This window comes from Schistocerca americana, chromosome 2 (assembly GCF_021461395.2).
Source record: "Schistocerca americana isolate TAMUIC-IGC-003095 chromosome 2, iqSchAmer2.1, whole genome shotgun sequence".
Lineage (NCBI taxonomy): Eukaryota > Metazoa > Arthropoda > Insecta > Orthoptera > Acrididae > Schistocerca > Schistocerca americana.
The window spans coordinates 294,316,692-294,337,368 of NC_060120.1; the positions used below are offsets into that span (position 1 = coordinate 294,316,692).

Here is a 20,677-nt window from a genome sequence, read left to right on the forward strand (position 1 = left end):
TAATCCACTCTCGAACAGTGCTTGGAAAAAACGAGTACCCATATCTTTCTGTGAGAGCGCTGATTTCCGTTATTTTATTACGATGATCGTTTCTCCACATGTATGTCAGCGTCTGCAAAATATTTTCGCATTCGGAGGAGAAAGCTAGTGATCGAAATTTCTTGAGAAGATTCCACTGCAACGAAAAAGGCCTTTTTTTAATTGCGTCCAACCCAAATCCCGTATCATTTCAGTAACACTCTCACCCCTACTTCGCGATAACACAGAACGTGCTGCAATACTTTGAACTTTCTCGATGCACTCTGGTAATCCTCTCTGGCAAGGATAGCAGACCGATGCGGTAGTACTCCAAAAGAGGACGGACAAGTGTAACGTAGGCGTGTCTTTAGTACATCTGTTACATTTTCTAAGTGTCCTGCCAATAAAAAGCAGTCTTTGGTTTGCCTTCCCCACAACATTTTCTGTGTGTCTTTCCAATTTAAGTTGTTCGTAATTGTAATTACTAGACATTTAGCTGAATGTACGGCCTTTAGATTAGACTGATTTATCGTGTAACCGAAGTTAACGGTTTCTTTTGTGGATGACATCACACTTTTCATTATTTAGGGTCAATTGCCAATTTTTGCACCATTCAGATATCTTTTGCAAATCGTTTTGCAATTTGTATTGATCTTCTGTGGAGATTACTAGACGATAAACGACAGCATCCTATGCAAACAACCTAAGACGGGTGCTCAGATTGTCTTCTAAACCGAATGCATGGATATAGAACAGCAGACTGACTATAACACTACCTTGGGAAACGCCAGTAATCACTTCTGTTTTACTCAATGACTTCCCCTCAATTACTACTAACTGTGACTTCCATGACAGGAAATGTCGAATCTAGTTACATAACTGGTAAGATATTCCGTATGAAAGCAGTTTGACTACAAGCCGCCTGCGTGGTACATTGTCAAAAGCCTTCTGAAAATCTAGAAATACGGAATCAATTTGAAATCCCTTGTCAATAGCACTTAACACTTCGTGTGTATAAAGAGCTAGTTGTGTTACGCAAGAACGATTTTTTCTAAATCCGTATTGACTGTGTGACAATAGATCGTTCTTTTCGAGGTAATTCATAATGTTCGAACATAGTATATGTTCCAAAATCGTGCTACGTATTGTATCAAAGTTAACGATATGGGCCTCTGTAGTGGATTACTCCTACGACCTTAAGAGAATATTTGTGTGACCTGTGCAACTTTGCAGTCTTTTGGTACGGATCTTTCGTCGAGGGAGCGACTGTATATAATTGTTAAGTATGGAGATACTGCAGCAGCATACTCTGAAAGGAAACTAATTGGTATACAGTCTGGACCAGAGGACTTGCTTTTATTAAGTGATTTAAGCTGCTTCCCTGATCCAAGGATATCTCTTCTAATTTACTCTTGTTGGCTGCTGATCTTACTTCGAATTCTGCAATATTTACTTCGTTTTCTATGGTGAAGGAATTTCGGAAAGCTGTGTTTAGTAATTCTGCTCTCGCAGCACTGCCGTCTATATTATTTCCATCACTATCGCCCAGAGAAGGCTCCCTTTGAATTTTCTGCTAGGTTTCGAGATAAAGTTTCGTTGTAGAAAATATTACAGGCATCTCACATTCATGTCTGCGCTAAATTACGATCTCCTGTAAAAGATCGACACTCTTGGAGACTCAGCGTTCGTTTAAATTTGCCATGCCTTCGTCATTGTTTCTGCAGCAGTGTTCTGACCCGTTTCGTGTACCAAGAGGGATCATCTCCGTCGTTTGTCAATTTATTTGGTATAAATCTCTCATTTTCCGTCGATAGTATTTCGTTGAATTCAAGTGACATCTTGTATACACTTGCATTGTTAATTTGCAAGGGGTGGAGATTGTCTCTCAGGAAGGCGTGAAGTGAGTTTTATCTGCTTATATGAATAGGCATATTTTTGTTTACTTTTGGAGGATTTGGGGGTTATAATATTCAATCTTCCAAAAACCTTCCTGTGTTCACTAGCCCCTATATTTGTTTTGACGCTCGTTATTAACTCAGGATTATTTGTTGTTAAGTGGTGAAATGCGTTTCCACAATCATTCACTATTCGCGTAGGCTCATGAACTAATTGCTCGAAATAATTTTCAGAGACTGTGTTTAGCACAATTTCGGATGATGTTTTAGGTGCACCTCCGCGTTTAAGCGCGTATTTTCGCCAACATGTCGACGGTAAATGAAAGTCACCAAAAAGAATGTAATTGTATGAGTTGGTTAAGTGTTTTAAATCGAACTCAAGTTATATTTGAAAATTTCAGTAATTAAATCATCTGCGTTGAGAGTTTGGTAAAAGAATCCAATTATTATTTTATTCCTGTTGCTAAGAATGACCTCTGCCCATACTAACTCGCAGGAATTATCTGCTTCAATTTCACAGAAGATAAAATACTTTTAACAGCAACAAACGCACCATCACCAGCTGTGTTTATTCTGTCCTTTCGGAACACTATTAGGGTCTTCGAAAATATTTCGGCTGAACTTATCTCCGGCTTTAGACAGCTTTAGTGCCCGTAACGATTTGAGCATCAGTTCATTCTATTAACGCTTGGAGCTCTGGTACTTTACCAACACAGTTACGACAGTTAACAACTGTTAAACCGATGGTTACTGTATCTAGATTCTTCCTGTTTTCGGCCTGCACCCTTTCCGACTGAAGCCCTTTTTGTGTTTTCCCGAGACACTTTAACATAAAAAACCACTCAGTCCACACCACACATCCCCTGCTACCCTTGTAGCCGCCTCCTGTTCATAGTGGACTCCTATTTAATGGAACCATAAATCCAACCACCCTATGACGCAAGTCGAGGTATCTGCAGCCTACACGGTCGCAGGACCGTCTGAGCCTCTGATTCATTTTTTTTTTGGTCATCACTCTACTGACTGGTTTGATGCGGCCCGCCACGAATTCCTTTCCTGTGCTAACCTCTTCATCTCAGAGTAGCACTTGCAACCTACGTCCTCAATTATTTGCTTCACGTATTCCAATCTCTGTCTTCCTCTACAGTTTTTGCCCTCTACAGCTCCCTCTAGTACCATGTAAGTCATTCCCTCATGTCTTAGCAGATGTCCTATCATCCTGTCCCTTCTCCTTGTCAGTGTTTTCCTCATATTCCTTTCCCCTCCGATTCTGCGTAGAACCTCCTCATTCCTTACCTTATCAGTCCACCTAATTTTCAACATTCGTCTATAGCACCACATCTCAAATGCTTCGATTCTCTTCTGTTCCGGTTTTCCCACAGTCCATGTTTCACTACCATACAATGCTGTACTCCAGACGTACATCCTCAGAAATTTCTTCCTCAAATTAAGGCCGGTATTTGATATTAGTAGACTTCTCTTGGCCAGAAATGCCTTTTTTGCCGTAGCGAGTCTGCTTTTGATGTTCTCCTTGCTCCGTCCGTCATTGGTTATTTTACTGCCTAGGTAGGAGAATTCCTTAACTTCATTGACTTCGTGACCATCAATCCTGATGTTAAGTTTCTCGCTGTTCTCATTTCTACTACTTCTAATTACCTTCGTCTTTCTCCGATTTACTCTCAAACCATACTGTGTACTTATTAGACTGTTCATTCCGTTCAGCAGATCATTTAATTCTTCTTCACTTTCACTCAGGATAGCAATATCATCAGTGAATCGTATCGTTGATATCCTTTCACCTTGTATTTTAATTCCACTCCTGAACCTTTCTTTTCTTCCATCATTGCTTCCTCGATGTACAGATTGAAGAGTAGGGGCGAAAGGCTACAGCCTTGTCTTACAACCTTCTTAATACGAGCACTTCGTTCTCGATCGTCCACTCTTATTATTCCCTCTTGGTTGTTGTGCATATTGTATGTGACCCGTCTCTCCCTATAGCTTACCCCTACTTTTTTCAGAATCTCGAACAGCTTGCACCATTTTATATTGTCGAACGCTTTTTCCAGGTCGACAAATCCTATGAAAGTGTCTTGATTTTTCTTTAGCCTTGCTTCCATTATTAACCGTAACGTCAGAATTGCCTCTCTCGTCCCTTTACTTTTCCTAAAGCCAAACTGATCGTCACCTAGCGCATTCTCAATTTTCTTTTCCATTCTTCTGTATATTATTCTTGTAAGCAGCTTCGATGCATGAGCTGTTAAGCTGATTGTGCGATAATTCTCGCACTTGTCAGCTCCTGCCGTCTTCGGAATTGTGTGGATGATTCTTTTCCGAAAGTCAGATGGTATATCGCCAGACTCATATATTCTACACACCAACGTGAATAGTCGTTTTGTTGCCACTTCCCCCAATGATTTTAGAAATTCTGATGGAATGTTATCTATCCCTTCTGCCTTATTTGACCGTAAGTCCTCCAAAGCTCTTTTAAATTCCGATTCTAATACCGGATCCCCTTTTTCGATGTCTTCACATTTTTCCTGCAGCCATTTCGTCTTAGCTTCCCTGCACTTCCTATTTATTTCATTCCTCAGCGACTTGTATTTCTGTATTCCTGATTTTCACGAAACATGTTTGTACTTCCTCCTTTCATCAAGCAACTGAAGTATTCCTTCTGTTACCCATGGTTTATTCGCAGCTACCTTCCTTCTACCTACGTTTTCCTTCCCAACTTCTGTGATGGCCCTTTCTAGAGATGTCCATTCCTCTTCAACTGTACTGCCTACTGTGCTATTCCTTATTGCTATATCTATAGCGTTAGAGAATTCAAACGTGTCTCGTCATTCCTTAGTACTTCCGTATCCCACTTCTTTGTATATTGATTATTCCTGACTAATGTCTTCAGCTTACTCTTCATCACTACTATATTGTGATCTGAGTCTATATCTGCTCCTGGGTACGCCTTACAATCCAGTATCTGATTTCGGAATCTCTGTCTGACCATGATGTAATCTAATTGAAATCATCGCGTATCTCCCGGCCTTTTCCAAGTATACCTACTCCTCTTGTGATTCTTGAACAGGGTATTCGCTATTACTAGCTGAAACTTGTTACAGAACTCAATTAGTCTTTCTCCTCTTTCATTCCTTGTCCCAAGCCCATATTCTCCTGTAACCTTTTTTTCTACTCCTTCCCCTACAACTGCATTCCAGTCGCCCATTACTATTAGATTTCCGTCCCCCTTTACATACTGCATTACCCTTTCAATATAATCATACACTTTCTCTATCTGTTCATCTTCAGCTTGCGAAGTCGGCATGTATACTTGAACTATCGTTGTCGGTGTTGGTCTGCTGTCGATTCTGATTAGAACAACCCGGGCACGGAACTGTTCACAGTAACACGCCCTCTGCCCTACCTTCCTATTCATAACGAATCCTACACCTGTTATACCATTTTCTGCTGCTGTTGATATTACCCGATACTCATCTGACCAGAAATCCTTGTCTTCCTTCCACTTCACTTCACTGACCCCTACTATATCTAGATTGAGCCTTTGCATTTCCCTTTTCAGATTTTCTAGTTTCCCTACCACGTTCAAGCTTCTGACATTCCACGCCCCGACTCGTAGAACGTTATCATTTCGTTGATTATTCAATCTTTTTCTCATGGTAACCTCCCCCTTGGCAGTCCGGAGATCCGAATAGGGGACTATTCTGGAATCTTTTGCCAATGGAGAGATCATCATGACACTTCTTCAGTTACGGGCTACATGTCCTGTGGATGCATGTTACGTGTCTTTAATGTAGTGATTTCCATTGCCTTCTGCATCCTCATGTCGTTGATCATTGCTGATTCTTCCACCTTTAGGGGCAATTTCCCACCCCTAGGACAAGAGAGTGCCCTGAACCTCTATCTGCTCCTCCGCCCTCTTTGACAAGGCCGTTGGCAGAATGAGGCTGACTTCTTATGCCAAAAGTCTTCGGCCGCCAATGCTAATTATTTATCAAAATTTCGGTACTGGCGGGGATCGAACTCGGGACCGAAGACGTTCGATTATGAGTCAAAGACGCTACCCCTAGACCACGGGTAAAATCAGAGCTTGTGCTAGAGGTCCACAAATGGTCCTGTCGACTATACTGCCAATGGTGAACACTGTTTTCATCCCGAAAGCAAGACTGACAGCCTTTACTAGTTCTGTTAGTCGCTTGAAACCGGAGAGAATCTCTTCTGATTCAAAGTGACACACATCATTTGTACCGATGTGAGCCTCCAACCGCAGTTGGTTTCACCCTGTGCCCTTCATGGCATACGGAAGGACCCTTTCCACATCTGGAATGAGAACTCCCGGTACGCATACGGAATGCACATTGGCTTTCTTCCCCTTCTTGGTTGCCATGCTCCTAAGGGACCCCATAACGCCCCTAACACTGAAGCGCACAACTACCAATAATCCCACCCCCTGTGGTTGGCCGGATATTGCAGGCTGAGAGGTTCCCTCTGAACCAGAACTATATAATTCGCTTCTGAATCGGAACTTGGAATACGTCACAAAATCGGATTACTCTCAGCCGGAAACAAAAACGTGAGAACTGTCTATTTGATAATAAATTAAGATGCAGAAAATCAAGTAACTAAATCACCAAAGCACACGGAGGAAACTACAGAATTCGCTCCTGGTTAGGATCACGTGAGTCACAAAAACCGTTACTTCTCTGTTGCTGCTCGTGTCCCGGTCGGCTGCTGCTGACTGACTTCAGTGCAGATCCTGGTGCGGCTTTGTTTACGTAGTGTCGGTCGAGTCGCGTATTTTGGCTCTTTGCTTTGCGCTGCGGGGCCGTTTCGCTGCTGTGCTGACGTCGTTGCTTTCCGGAGATTCGCTGCGCGATGCAGCTGTGGTCTTGGGAGGTGTTTATAGTCCGCTGGTCGGCTACCCGGTGGAGCTGTAGTCGCCAGTAGCTCGCACCTCAGCCGCCACGTAACGCTGCTGCTGTATTAATTTGTAGTTACACCATTAAACGTCATGATCGGCGTTTGGTGTTCCCCCTGCCGCTACCTGAACGTCATTACTACCGGCAGGCGCCGTGTAATTCACCTTCGATGTCCAAATTCCTTGCATTCATTCGTCTATAGTGATGTATGGTCACTCTACCATCCACTTCTTGGCCCAGCTTCTCTCTTTGCCATCCAGCGAGGTGACGCAGTGGTTGGTACACTGGACTCGGATTCGGGACGACAGTTCAAGTTGGCGTCCGGCCATCCTCATTTAGGTTTTCCGTGATTTCCCCAAATCGCTTCAGGCTGATGCCGGGATGTTTCCTTTGAAAACGGAACCGACTACCTCGTTGTTTGGTCTCACACAAATCAAACAAACAACCAACTCCCCTTGTCTGTGTGGTGCCACTCAGCGATTACGCCGCCGTTTCTGGAACTAGCTTGTACATTACAGTTTCTGGGTCCAAGTACGATCACCCTATTTTAGCCTTCAAAAGCGATTTCGGAAACGAAATCACCAAAAAAAAACCTTCTGTAACAAGTTCGTGACGAATTATCTGCCTGTTTAGACACGGTGCAGGGAATGGTAATTGAATCTCGATGTAGGCAAGTGTAATGGGCTGCGACCACATAGAAAGAAAGATTCTTTATGATTTAGCTACAATATAGCAGGTCAGCAATTGGAAGCAGTCAAATTCATAAATTATCTGGGAGTAGGCATTAGGAGTGATTTAAAATGGAATGACCATATAAAATCAATCGTCGATAAAGCAGATGCCAGACTGAGATCCATTGGAAGAATCCTAAGGAAATGCAGTCCGAAAGCCAAGGAAGTAGGGTACAGTACACTTGTTCGCCCACTGCTTGAATACTGCTCACCGGTGTGGGATCCGAGCCAGATAGGGTTGACAGAAGAAATAGAGAAGATCTAACGGAGAGCAGCGCGCTTCGTTACAGGATCATATAGTAATCGTGAAAGCGCTACGAAGATGATAAACTCCAGTGGAAGACTCTTCAAGAGAGACGCTATGTAGCTCGGTACGGGCTTTTGTTGACGGTTAGAGAACATACCTTCACCGAGGAGTCAAGCAGTATATTGCTCCATCCTATGTATATCTCGCGAAGAGACCATGAAGATAAAATCAGAGAGATTAGAGTCCACACAGAGGCATACCGACAATCCTTTCCACGAACAATACGAGACTGGAATAGAAAGGAGAACCGATAGAGGTACTCAAGGTACCCTCCGCCACACACCGTCAGGTGGCTTGCGGAGTATGGATATAGATGTTGATGTAATGTCGAGAGGTGTCTTTCTTCAGCACATGAATTTCACGATTTCTCACGCTGATTTTAACTCCCAGACTTTCAGACACTCTCTAACACTTTTTCTACTGGTTGATATGCTGCAAACCTGGATCGCAACATGCAGGATATTATTGCATTATACACTCCAAACTGTATCGTTTCTTCCCGCTCTTTTTGTCGTTCAAAATTAAGTTGTATCGCAGTGTCCACAGTTTGATATTGTTAGTATTCTATCCGAAGACTAGGTCCTAGGCATGGTAGCGAAGATGAAATATTACTCTCATGGTGGCAAGACGGAAAACCGCTGATTAAATTATGTCACTGTTAGCGATGGAATGATATAGCAGCCTAACCTGTTCTTTACATGACTGTGAATCGGTTTTTACCGCTACTGGAGATGTTTAAAAAGGATTCTGGCTGTTCAGTAGTACTATATCACAAAAATAGAGGTTATGCAGTAATCAAGGTCACGAAATGTTTGCAAAAAATGGTTCAAATGGCTCTGAGCACTATGGGACTTAACATCTGTGATCATCAGTCCCCTAGAACCTAGAACTACTTAAAACTAACTAACCTAAGGACATCACACACATCCATGCCCGAGGCAGGATTCGAACCTGCGACTGTAGCAGTCGCGCGGTTCCGGACTGCGCGCCTAGAACCGCGAGACCACCGCGGCCGGCCAAATGTTTGCATAAAATAAATTTATATATCAGCGATCCATTGGCCTGCGTGTTGGACTCAGACCTGTAATATTGGCACTTCCATCATTGATCACTTTTAGCAAAAACACAAGGCAGTGCCATTCGGTTTGCTGGCGGTCAACTTACGGCGATGGTATACGCCCTCAGCCGTTACGATATTCCTCCTCCCATTATGCCGTCAGAGCAACTTTCTAACTGTTCCATTGCGTCTCACAACAGTAATTTTGCTTTTGACTATAAATTCCTGTTCTATCCTCGACCTGTGCGGGCAAAAAACGCTTATCTTCGATCAAGGGGCAGTAAATCCATTAAAATCTCGTATGGTAAAACGAAAAAGTTTACCACGCAATGCCATGGGTCGTACATGGTAACTGAGTGGACGTTACGAGTGGATGTGAAATTACAGCTACCAACGTGGGCACGTGTAATTCGCGTGGGGCGCATCCGACCGTTTCAGGGCATTGCAGATGCTTTGGCGCAGATTTTGGTACCGTTCACTAAAGACACAGTGGAGCATGACGAACGTACCACGTGTGACACGCCATATGTATTACGGGCACAGAAGTAAAGGAGGAGACTACCACGATCTTTTGAGCGTGTTTTATATATAGTAAGTTTTGTTATAATATTGGCTGGGTAGATTTCTCGTTTCATGGAGAGGAAAGATTGTTATATGTGGCATGTCGTTAATGTAGTTCACGCCTATGGTATTACATTGTTAAAATTGGGGACAGAGAGCAGGTGTTGCGTCTTTTGAAAGGGAACAGGAGAATGATTACAGATTCCTTTACCCAGGAAGTGACAATACCAAAGGTGGCCGTGAGGGGTATTGTAGTCCTGGCAGTACTGAATATCGTCAGAAGGAAATAAGTATGGGAATATGAAAACCACCAGTTGGAAGTTGGGGTATTCTTCTCCAGACATTCATGAGTGGACATTAAAGATGATGTATGATGGATAAGGAATAAGGAATGAAGTACCAAGGTTAGAGGATGCATTTTCGAAATTTCATATTAGGAAATGGGAGTGTTCGAGTAGGTGCGAGGCGTATATCAGGTGATATGTGTGTCATGTGAATGCTTGCGTAAACACTTAAACCAAGGAGTATGATGGAGTCACATAAGTCACGATGAGGGTAAGAGAGGGTGGCTACTGAAGACGGTATTCGGGACAGCGAGTGCCAACGACGTCCGAAAACGAATTAGTACTCCTGGGCAAACGAGAGAAGTAGCGCACAGTAACAAAGCTATAGGAGAATGGCACACCACACAACCGGTAAACCTGGAACAGTGCATACTAAATAGCAAGCACAAGCTTTGGGAGATTATGTAAGAGTTGGCAAGGTGTGTAAAAACGGCTGTTGGCGCAATGTAGGAGATCCGGTAGAATTTCCTAGACACAGGGTTGGCCATAGCGAGATTCTTTCTGTTATTAGGTGACAGCATAAGGGGTGCACGAGTAGAGGTGATGGGGTTGCGCGAAACCACACATCATGCACTGCTTTTACAGCTGACTGCTACACTTGTACCTTCCGAGCAGTTTCTGGAGGTCTTACAGAAAGTGCAGGAAGAGCTGCCACCCAGGTGGGAACTCAGTTCATTATTGTCCTCAGTGAGCAGCCACTGTTGCTATTTTACCACCTCGTAGCGGTACCAATGAATACGTACCAAAAATGTTTATAAGTTCCTCTTAGATTCAATATAGCAAATATCCACGCACGACGCAAATCTTACTTCATTATCCAGTTACGAGTGATATGGGAGGCTCTGGGAAAGTACGTGCAAATGAGAACTAGGGAGATCTCGAATATTTCTGAGGTGTTCAGCCGCCTGGCGTTCCTGGAAAGCGTGAATATGGCAAGAATTCCGCTTAGCGAAATACCATGCCTGTTGGACAGCTCCGCCCGACTGAATTGCCGAGACTTCCGAACGCCGGGAGAACCAAAAATCACAAAACTAATGAGGTGTTGATTCAATCTAGTTACGGCGTAAATTCACTTCTAATTATCCCGAGCATAAATTACCTTGATTACAAATTTTGCACTAGGGGCGACAGAAGCGCTTGGCTGACATCTTCACACGATTTCGATTTTTCTTTCATTTCCAGGAAAATTTCTGCAACGGACGATAGTAACAATTCGTCCTTCTGCTGACCTCAACGTCCGAGTCGTCGTGGAGGAAAGCCCTCTCGATCTTGAGGCGTTCAAATGGGAATCTGCTGTAGCCTACTACAAATCGTGGTTGTGATCCTGAAGCCATATGATAGCCTGTGTAGAGAAACATTATCGGATAACGAACGCATTGTGCACATAGTTTTTGCAGAGGCTGATAGTGATTAATGCATGAACCATGTATCACAAGAGCTTAACGTTATTAAATATCTTCTCTGCAAAACAATGTTGCTCACTAGGGAAAACCCAAAAGAGGTTCCGCTGTTTTAAGAAGGATAGTTTAAGTTCAAATCACCACCTCCCCATCCTGATGTAGGATTCCCGTGTTTTCCCTGTATTACTAGAGGTAAATGCCGGGATGCTTCCTACCACACTGAAGAGCCAAAGAAACTGGTACACCTGCCTAATATAGCGTCGGGCCCTGCGAGCTCGCGGATGTGCCGACAGACAACGTTGATGGAATCGACTAATGGCTGAGGTAGTGCAGGAGGGAATTGACACCATGAATCCGTAGGAGTACGAGGAGTGGAGATCTCTTATGGTGCAAGGCATCCCAGATATACTCAGTAATGTTTATGTCTGGGGAGTTTGGTGGCCATTGGAAGTGTTTAAATTTGTAGTGTGTTCCTGGAGCCAGTCCGTAGCAATTCTGGACCAATGGTGTGTCGTATTATCCTGCTGGAATTGTCCAAGTGCGTCGGAATGCACAATGGACATGAATAAATGCAGATAATCTGACGGTATGCTTACGTACGTGTCACCTGTCGGAGTAGTATCTAGGAGTATCAGGGGTCCCATATCACTCCCACTGCACACGCCCCACACCATTACAGAGCCTCCACCAGCTTCAACAGTCCCCTGCTGACATGGAGGTTCTATGATTCATGAGGTTGTCTCCATACCCGTGTACGTCCATCTGCTCGATACAATTTGAAACGACACTCGTCCGACCAGGCAACATGTTTCCAATTATCAACAGTCTAATGTCGGTTTTGATGGGCCCAGGCTAGGCATAAAGCTTCGTATCGTGCAGTCATCAAGTCATCAAGGGTACAAGAGTGGGCCTTCGGCTCCGAAAGCCAATATCGATGATGTTTCGTTGAATGGTACGCACGCTGACACTTGTTGAGGACTCAGCACTGAAATCTGCATCAATATGCTAAAGGATTGCACTTCTGTCACGCTGAACCATTCTCTTCATTCGTCGTTGGACCCTTTCTTGCAGGATCTTTTCCGGCCGCAGCGATGTCGGAGATCTGGTAGTACGGGAAAATCCCCACTTCATCGCTAGCTCGGAGATGGCGTGTCCCCTTCGCTAGTGCGCTGACTATAAAACCACGTTCAAACTCACTTACTCCTTGAATACCTGCTATTGCAGCATTAGTAACCGATCTAACAACTGCGCCAGACGCTTGTTGTCCTATGTAAGCTCTGCCGAACGCAGCGCCGTATTCTGGCTGTTTACATCTCTCTGTGTTTGAACACACGTGTCTAAACCAGTTTCTTTGGCGCTTCAGGGTATAAAGCCACAGACCACGACATGTCCCATCCTAGTCGGATTAGTACTGCAAGTATGTAAATGCCTGCATAAATGATTTACATTTTGTAATTCCCAATATCCTTCTAAACGAGATCCACGGATCAGCAAAACTACTACTACTTCTCCCACTACTACTACAACTCCTACCACTACTGTTATTACTACTACTATTTCTGTATTTCAGTCATCTCTCTTCAGACTGGTCTGCTGTTGCTGCCACGTGTTCTGCTCCTGTGCCAACGTCTTCATCTCAGAGTAGCCCTGCACCCGACGTCTTGATCTGTTCCTTGGATATGTTTCAAACTCTGTCGTTCCGTACACTTTTCACCCTCTCCGGCTCCCTCATATACCGTGGAAGTTAGTTGTTAATGACTCATGTCCTTCTATCCTGTCCCTTCTCCTTGTCAATGATTACATGTTTCTCCCTCAGCAGATTATTCAGAAAACATCATTTTTATGTTGCAACAACAGCAAAAACTACTATTTATGCTGTTACCACTGCTGCTAGTTCTGTTTCAATGTCACGTGGTGCTCCGTAAACGTATGTCCCGTTGGGAACGTGTAATATGCGACAAAACTACACCACGGCTGTCTCAGTGAGGAATACGACCTCTCCTGGAAAAACTACAGTAGATAGAAAAATCTGGATAAGACATCGGTGCATGCCAGGTAAGTCAGAGACCAAGTCCTGCAGAAGAGCTGTTCGAACCGGCACCTGTGTTCCCCAACCACTGCGCGCGCGGTCAGCCCACAAACCTTTCTTCCAGCTGTGTAGAGGCGGCGCGGAACGCAGCTGGGCGAAGCAGCTGCCGGCGAGAGCTGTGCGGCTGATCTGGCACCAGGAGACCAGTCAGTTCTGTCTGTATCTAACGTTATCAATTCGCCAAAACTCGTAATTTTTAATTCGCTGGCATAGTGGTAGTTAAAAAGCGTTGCTTAATTATGCCAGAGTCCTTTGATCAGCTCAAGTACAGAACATAAAAACTTGAATGTCCGAATAAAAAAATGTTATAGCGAAATATAACGCAGAATACATTTCGTCCAAGAGTAAAAAGGTTCCCAATGAACGACGACATTTCTAACTAAGCACCGTGAAGGTCTTAAGCGATGTCCAATGGTGCAGAGTTCTCCAGTGTTGTATATACGGGATTATTTCTCCACCACTGGGGTTCCCAAAGGTGAATGCGTGAAATTTAAAAGAAATACAGACAAATGATTCGCATCATTGAACAGAATGAGTTCCGGTTCACAATACATGCCACGGCGTAGTTGCATTACGGGACAGGAGTGTCAAAACACTCAGACATACACCTACTCTGTGTTGTTGCACCGGAGCAGTTTACACCTGCAGATATGCGAAAATGTTCAAATGTGTCTGAATTCCTAAAGGACGAAACTGCTGAGGTCATCGGTCCCTAGACTTACACACTAGCTAAACTAATTTAAAGTAATTTATGGTAAGAACAACACATACATACATGCCCGAGAGAGGTGTCCTACCTCCGGCGGGAGGGGCCGTACAATACGTGATTTGGCGCCTCAAACCGCGCACCCACTCCGCGCGGCTGCAGATATGCAACCCAATGAAGAGATGTCTAGCTCTTTGAGTCCCACCAATGTAAAAATATTAATTTTAAAACTGTAAAAAAAATTATTTTAAAATTTTTCACACAGTTAAACTATATGATCTTGTTAACCAACGACTGCAAGAAAACGTGACCAATGAATTGTTTGAAAGTTGTGGTTTCACTTTAGAAACCTGGGACGTAGATTTTTCAGCCTCTTACCATTTCATGAGTTGTACTTGAAAGCAATATTGGCGCTTTTCCTGAATACAACCCCACATCTTGAAACTTCCATGAACTCATAATACCTAAAATAAACAAAATAATTTAAAAAATGCAAAATTGGCCTAAAATTTAATAAATTTGTATCAAAAGTACATACTGCTTCACTGCCCCTGATGACCGCTGTATTACAAACTAAAATTTATGTTACAACGACTTACTTTCACTGCAGATGATCTCCTCAATGTGATCATTATAAGAAAAATGCGCATGTCACTTTATCTCCGCTCCGACTATTTGTTTGAACGCTGTAAGTGATTACAATACAGTACGTTTGTGGATAATACGTCAGTGCACCACTATATGTCTCTGCCTTACAACAGCATCGGTGACTTTATTCGAAAGGCACTACTTCCTGATATATTTATCAATTTGAGGTTTGATACAGAATCCACTGATACTCAAAGGATCGAAAGAAGACTGCGGTCGCGCCTTCCCCATCAGTTCGCGTCGGCGACCTCAGTACATCGCACATGACATTAACGTTTGCCGCGTCACAAACGGTGGACAAACTGAAGGTTGTGTTAAAAACTTGAAGAGACGCACTATCGGATGATACATGTCTGTTTTCTGTATGGTTCGTAATTTTCGCGCAAACATTTCCTCAAATCCCCTAGATGTTTGCGAACAGTGCTGTGTATGTGCAGATCATTCCTCAGTACAGAGAGAAACAGGTATCCACATTTGTGTGTTGTTAATGTCATCACAATCAGACACACAACAATTTCAGTTGTACTCCGACTGCTTCTTACAAAGCATTACTGCAATGAAATTACCATTCTCACTGCACCCACATTAAAGACGAAGATACTACGTTAGTTATTACAATATTATAGACTCAAGCGCCAAAGAAAGTGGTATAGGCATCCGTATTGAAATACAGTGATATGAAAACAAGAAGAATACGGCGCTGCGGTCGGAAACTCCCATATAAGACAGAAAGTGCCTGGTGCAGTTGTTAGATCGATTACTGCTGCTCCAACGGCAGCTTATTAAGGTTTAAGTGAGTTTGGACGTGGTGTTATAGTCGCTACACTAGCGATAGGACAAAGCATCTCCAAGGTAGTAATGAAGTGGGGATTTTCCCGTACTACCGTTTCATGAGTATGCCTTAAGTATCAGGAATCCGGTAAAACATCAAATCTCCGACATCGCTGCGGCGGAAAAGGATCCTACAAGAACGGCACCGACGACGACTCAGAAGAATCGTTCAACGTGATCGAATTGCAACCCTTCCACAAATTGCTGCAGATTTCAATGCTGGGCCCTTAACAAGTGTCAGAGTGCGAACCATTCAATGAAACATCATCGATACGGCCTTTCGGAGCTGAACGTCCACCCGTATACCATTGATGACGGCGCGACACAAAGCTTTACACCCAGCCTGGGCCCGTCAACACTGAAATTGGACTGTTGATGACTAGAAACAAGTATCTTTCCAAATTGAGCGGATGGACGTGTACGGGTATGAAGATAGCCTCATGAATCCATGGAAAGTTAGCTGGGGACTGTTCAGGCTGGTGGAGGCTCTGTAATGGTGAAGGGCGTGTGCAGTTGGAGCGATATGGGGGACGTCATACGTCTAGATACGACTCTGACGGGTGACACGTGCGTAAGCATCCTGTATGATTTGAATGTTCCTGGTAGATTAAAACTGTGTGCCGTACCGAGACTCGAACTCGGAACCTTTGCCTCTTGCGGGCAAGCGCTCTTCCATCTGAGTTACCCTAGCACGACTCGTGACCCGTCCCCAAATTTTACTTCGGCCAGTATCTCGTCTCCTATCTTCCAAACTTCACAGATGTTCTGAGAAACTTGCAGGACTAGCACTACTGGAAGAAAGGATATTGCGGAGACATGGCTTAGCCACACCCTGGAAGATGTTTCTAAAATAAAATTTTCACTTTGCTGCGGAGTGTGCGCAGATTAAAACTTTATGCAATTTTACTTCCGCCTGTCTGATCATCTTCATCCATTCATGTCCTCTATGATGCATTCCGACGGACTTGGGCTATTCCAACAGGACAATGCGACACTCCATATGTCCATAATTGCTGCAGAGTGGCTCCAGGAACACTCTTATAAGTTTAAACACTTCCACTGGCCTCAAAACACCCCAGACATGAACATTAGTGAGCATATCTGTGATGTTCCCCAACGCGCTGTTCTGAAAAGATCTCTGCCCCCTGGTACTCTTACTGATTTATGGACTGCCCTGCTGGATTCATGGCGTCAGTTCCCCCCACGACTACTTCAGACATTAGTCGTGTCCATGACACATCCTGTTGCGGCACTTCTACGTGCTTGCGGGGACCTGACACGATATTAGGCAGGTGTACCAGTTTCTTTGGCTCTTCAGCGTACTAGATTTAGATGTCTCCGCAAACGAGGGATTTTTTAGCATCTTTAACTTTCGTTGAACAGCCATCCGCAGGTGGCTATTGTATTTTGTTCATAATTTTGAGGTTGTGAAAGGAAGCGCACGTGTGAGAGAAGCACATACAAACGTTGCTACCGATATTGCCCTTCTGAAATAAAGGCGCAGTATGTATGAGTTCATTAAATTCTTTTTATTGCTTGCATATAGACGGACATAACCTGAAAATTATCAAAGTAAGATAGAGCAATTGTGTTATCGGTGCAGAATCGACATCTATTCAAACGTATTTGACACCTAATGTATTGCGGAATTGACGTCTAGATTTCACGAGAGTCGGTCGCGCCAGTACGCAAGGAGCTGCAAAGTATTGCGTTGTCGGTGGAAAATCAGTAACATTAGGATGAACCAGCCACGAGAGGTCAGTGACGTGAAATATCGTCTAACCATTGATGTCACCTGAGTAATAAATCCCTCGGGGCTATTACATGGTATAGGTTCTGCCTTTATGCGGGACAGTTCGGTTGGTTAATGCCAGGAAGATGCTACCTACCATTATATGTAGTGCCAACAGGTAGATGTGGTTTTCGTGGTTAGGGTACTGTCACATTACTGCGTACAAGAAAACGCTCTGAGCGTTAGGATATGTACATATTTTACAGTATCTTGGGGGAAGTAAGTTACCGACATCAGCCGTAATTGGGGGCATTGAAATAATTCAGGGATGAAAGTTCAGAATTTCTCCCGGACCGGGTCTCGAACGCGAGTTTCCTCCTTCACCCGAGCGGCCGCCTTAACCGCTTCAGCTATCCGAGCACGCTTACAAGCTGACTCAAATTCTCACCTTATCGTAGTCTACGAAGCGGCGTCTATGTCCGTTTGTCTCATCCGTGTCGGCCGGTAGCTGTGCTCGGACGGCCGAAGAAGTTAAGACGACGGCTCGCGTAAAGAAGGAGTATCTGTGTTCGAACCCCAGTGTGGGACGATTTTTCAATTTATTGAATTATTTCAGTGCCCCAGTGCTGCTGACTTTGTAGCCCCTCGTAATATAGACGTTTACGGCTGCTGTATCACAAGAGTCGCGTCTGTTCCGTCGGTCGTTTCCATCAGGACACGTACATGGTACTGTTTACAGCACTGAAGCGTGTGTTCACTAGAGGAACAGTTCGGACACATTGATTTTGTCAGTATTCACATGCGCCATGGCAAAGAGCTGTATTTTTGAAGCAACGATTTGTGTACAGTAATATTCGTGAAATGTCCTGGCTTGCCAAGGACCCAGACCAGGACCCAATATATTGCTTGAGTTAGAGCGTCGACTTCACTCCAGACCCCATGTTAATACGTTAAAGGTCAGTAATGGGTTTCTGGATACTGTCCATCAGACTGTGTATAGCACTAGATGGCTACAAATAGTTGTAGTACACGCAGTGCATCTAATGACTTCTGTCTGCAACAAAAATTAGAATTTGAGACTCATGTACAAAATTATTGACCGACTTACAAAACTGGAAGTCTCTGTGTAGTTATTTCATTATTTCTGTACTACTACCACTTTTCGAGACAGATTTACGAGGCCTTTTTAATTTTTTTTCCCACCTTCGATCTGTCGCAAAATGGAAACTACACAGAAAATCAAAATTGCTTTTTTGGGACGCTTAGACATACCTTCTGGCTCCTTCTCTACATAGTAGCCACTCCGACTTAGACATCTAGAGTAGCGTGCTACCAGTTTTCCAATATCCCTGTCAAAGAAGGCAGTCGCCTGTGAGTGCCACCAATTCTCTACAATGTTAAGCAGTCCGTCGTCGGTACCTAAATGCGGTCCTCAGCCACAGTTTAAGTGAGTGAGGAGACAAAAATTAGAGGGAGCCAAGTCCGGGCTGCATGGTGAGTGGTCCAACACTTCCACTGGAAACGCTGCAGTAGCGTCTTTTAGGACAAGCAGTGTCACAGACATACTGAAGGAAAGGAATTGGAAGACTCTTCAAGATAGGCTTGAACTGTCCTGGGAAAGTCTATTAACTAAGTTTCAAGAACTCGCTTTAAATGGTGACTCCAGAAATGTACTACAATCACCTGCATATCGCTCACATAGTGATCATGAGGATAATATTACAATAATTACTGCACACACAGAGCCGTTCAAACAATCATTCTTCCACCGCTAACAATCATTCTGCCCTCGCTCCATACTGTTACGGTGGGACATTCCCTCTGCCATGCCCTTGAATGTTATTTATCGTAAATTGTAATTATTATTGATAGTCTGGTGAAAGACGCACATAAATGTGTAACGCTGCATTTCTGAGAATATAATCGTTATCATAAAATCTGATATGTAGCCATAGAACCCTTATTCTGGTAAAGAACAGAAACAGAAATTAATTGCTCTTCCTACATATCATGAAAAATCAATTCTTTAGTATCTGACAGCAAATTTTAAAATATTCTGTAACTCCTCCTAACAATTATACTTCAGTGCTATTATACGCAACAGGCAACTTACCTCGTCTTGCCACTGCAACTACATACTTCTGCAACATGCTAAAATAATTCAAAAGAAATGCTGTGATCCATCCATAGTGCAATACATGGTTACAATTACTGATACAATCACTGCCCTTTTATTTATATAGGAACTGAGTGATCAGGAGGCGTCTGGTCAACAAGCCTTAAGCAATGTAAAAAAATGAAAGGATCCAAATAAATCCTTTTAATTTAACCATATTCTGAAAATGTAGATTCACACATTGACAAACTTTAATTATTCCAGAATTTTTACAATCAATAATGCCGTATCTGGTTGTAACGAAGATACGAATATTACTTTCGATGTGTGCACACATAAATCTGACAAAATCCCTCCAGTGCACAAGCAAGCAACAACCATGTGCAGCAAAAAGCTTAATTACCGAAGTGATACGAAAGTGTCCTCCAGTGCCACTAGCAAAGTCCCGGCAGGCTGGGACCTCTCATGTAGCGTGACTTCTCTCCACAGCGGGCAGCATCTGACTGCTTTCAACAACTGATAATATCTCAGACTCAGAGTAAGTGTGTGCGCACAACAGCAGAATCAGTAGGCATCTTTCCAAACGTCTAACTTTCATAACCCCACCCTCACTTTTAAGAATTTTGTGGGGTGATTCTTGCGTAACTTTCAGGCAAGAAGCAAACGCAAACTCTTACATGACAAAAAAATGAGGAAGGTAGCGTCAGATTTCTTAAAAAAGTGGTAAAATGCATAAACATAAGATTATGTAAGCTATGTATATGGCAGGAAATTGATAAGCTGTAGAATGTAGGAAAAATAATACACAAGTATCATCTTGGCACTCATATCTACATGACATTGATAGTACTTCATTTGATAGGATAAAAAAATGTTATTTATAACTCTCCAAGAGTGTAAAAATGTCTTTCAATTGCATAGAATTGCAAACAGTGCGAAGAAAAATAAAATAATTATACAGGTACCACTGCGCAGTTAATAACTCATATCTGCTTGTAATTGGCAGTAGTTCATTTGAAAATATAACAAAATGTTATTTACAGTTCTTCGAGAGAGTAAAAATCATCTGGCAATAGAAAACGAAGTAATGAAACACATGTTTTAGGTTCAGCAGACCCAAGGTCAACTCCCACTCTGTCCACTGACAAACAAACTGAAAAGTTAAGGTATGCAGGTGAGGATACGCAAGTTTAAAGTGTAAGTAGACTCAGTGACTAGCTGCATATATTACGTCCACTGGTAACCTCACCAACATGTTAATAAATTAATTTGAGGACACCCAAGTGTGAGGTGTAAGCAGACTCATGGATTAGC

The 20,677-nt window shown here is 43.3% G+C and overlaps 1 protein-coding gene across 1 annotated transcript in view; it reads right to left on the bottom strand.

Moving 5' to 3' along the window:
- Window positions 1-13,445, bottom strand: part of LOC124596372 — a 76,480-nt gene extending 63,035 nt beyond the window's left edge. Inside the window, exon 1 of the mRNA XM_047135484.1 lies at window positions 13,384-13,445. The gene's annotated coding sequence lies outside the window, so the exon portion shown is untranslated. The remainder of the gene's footprint in view (window positions 1-13,383) is intronic.
- Between the last annotated feature and the right edge of the window lie 7,232 nt (window positions 13,446-20,677).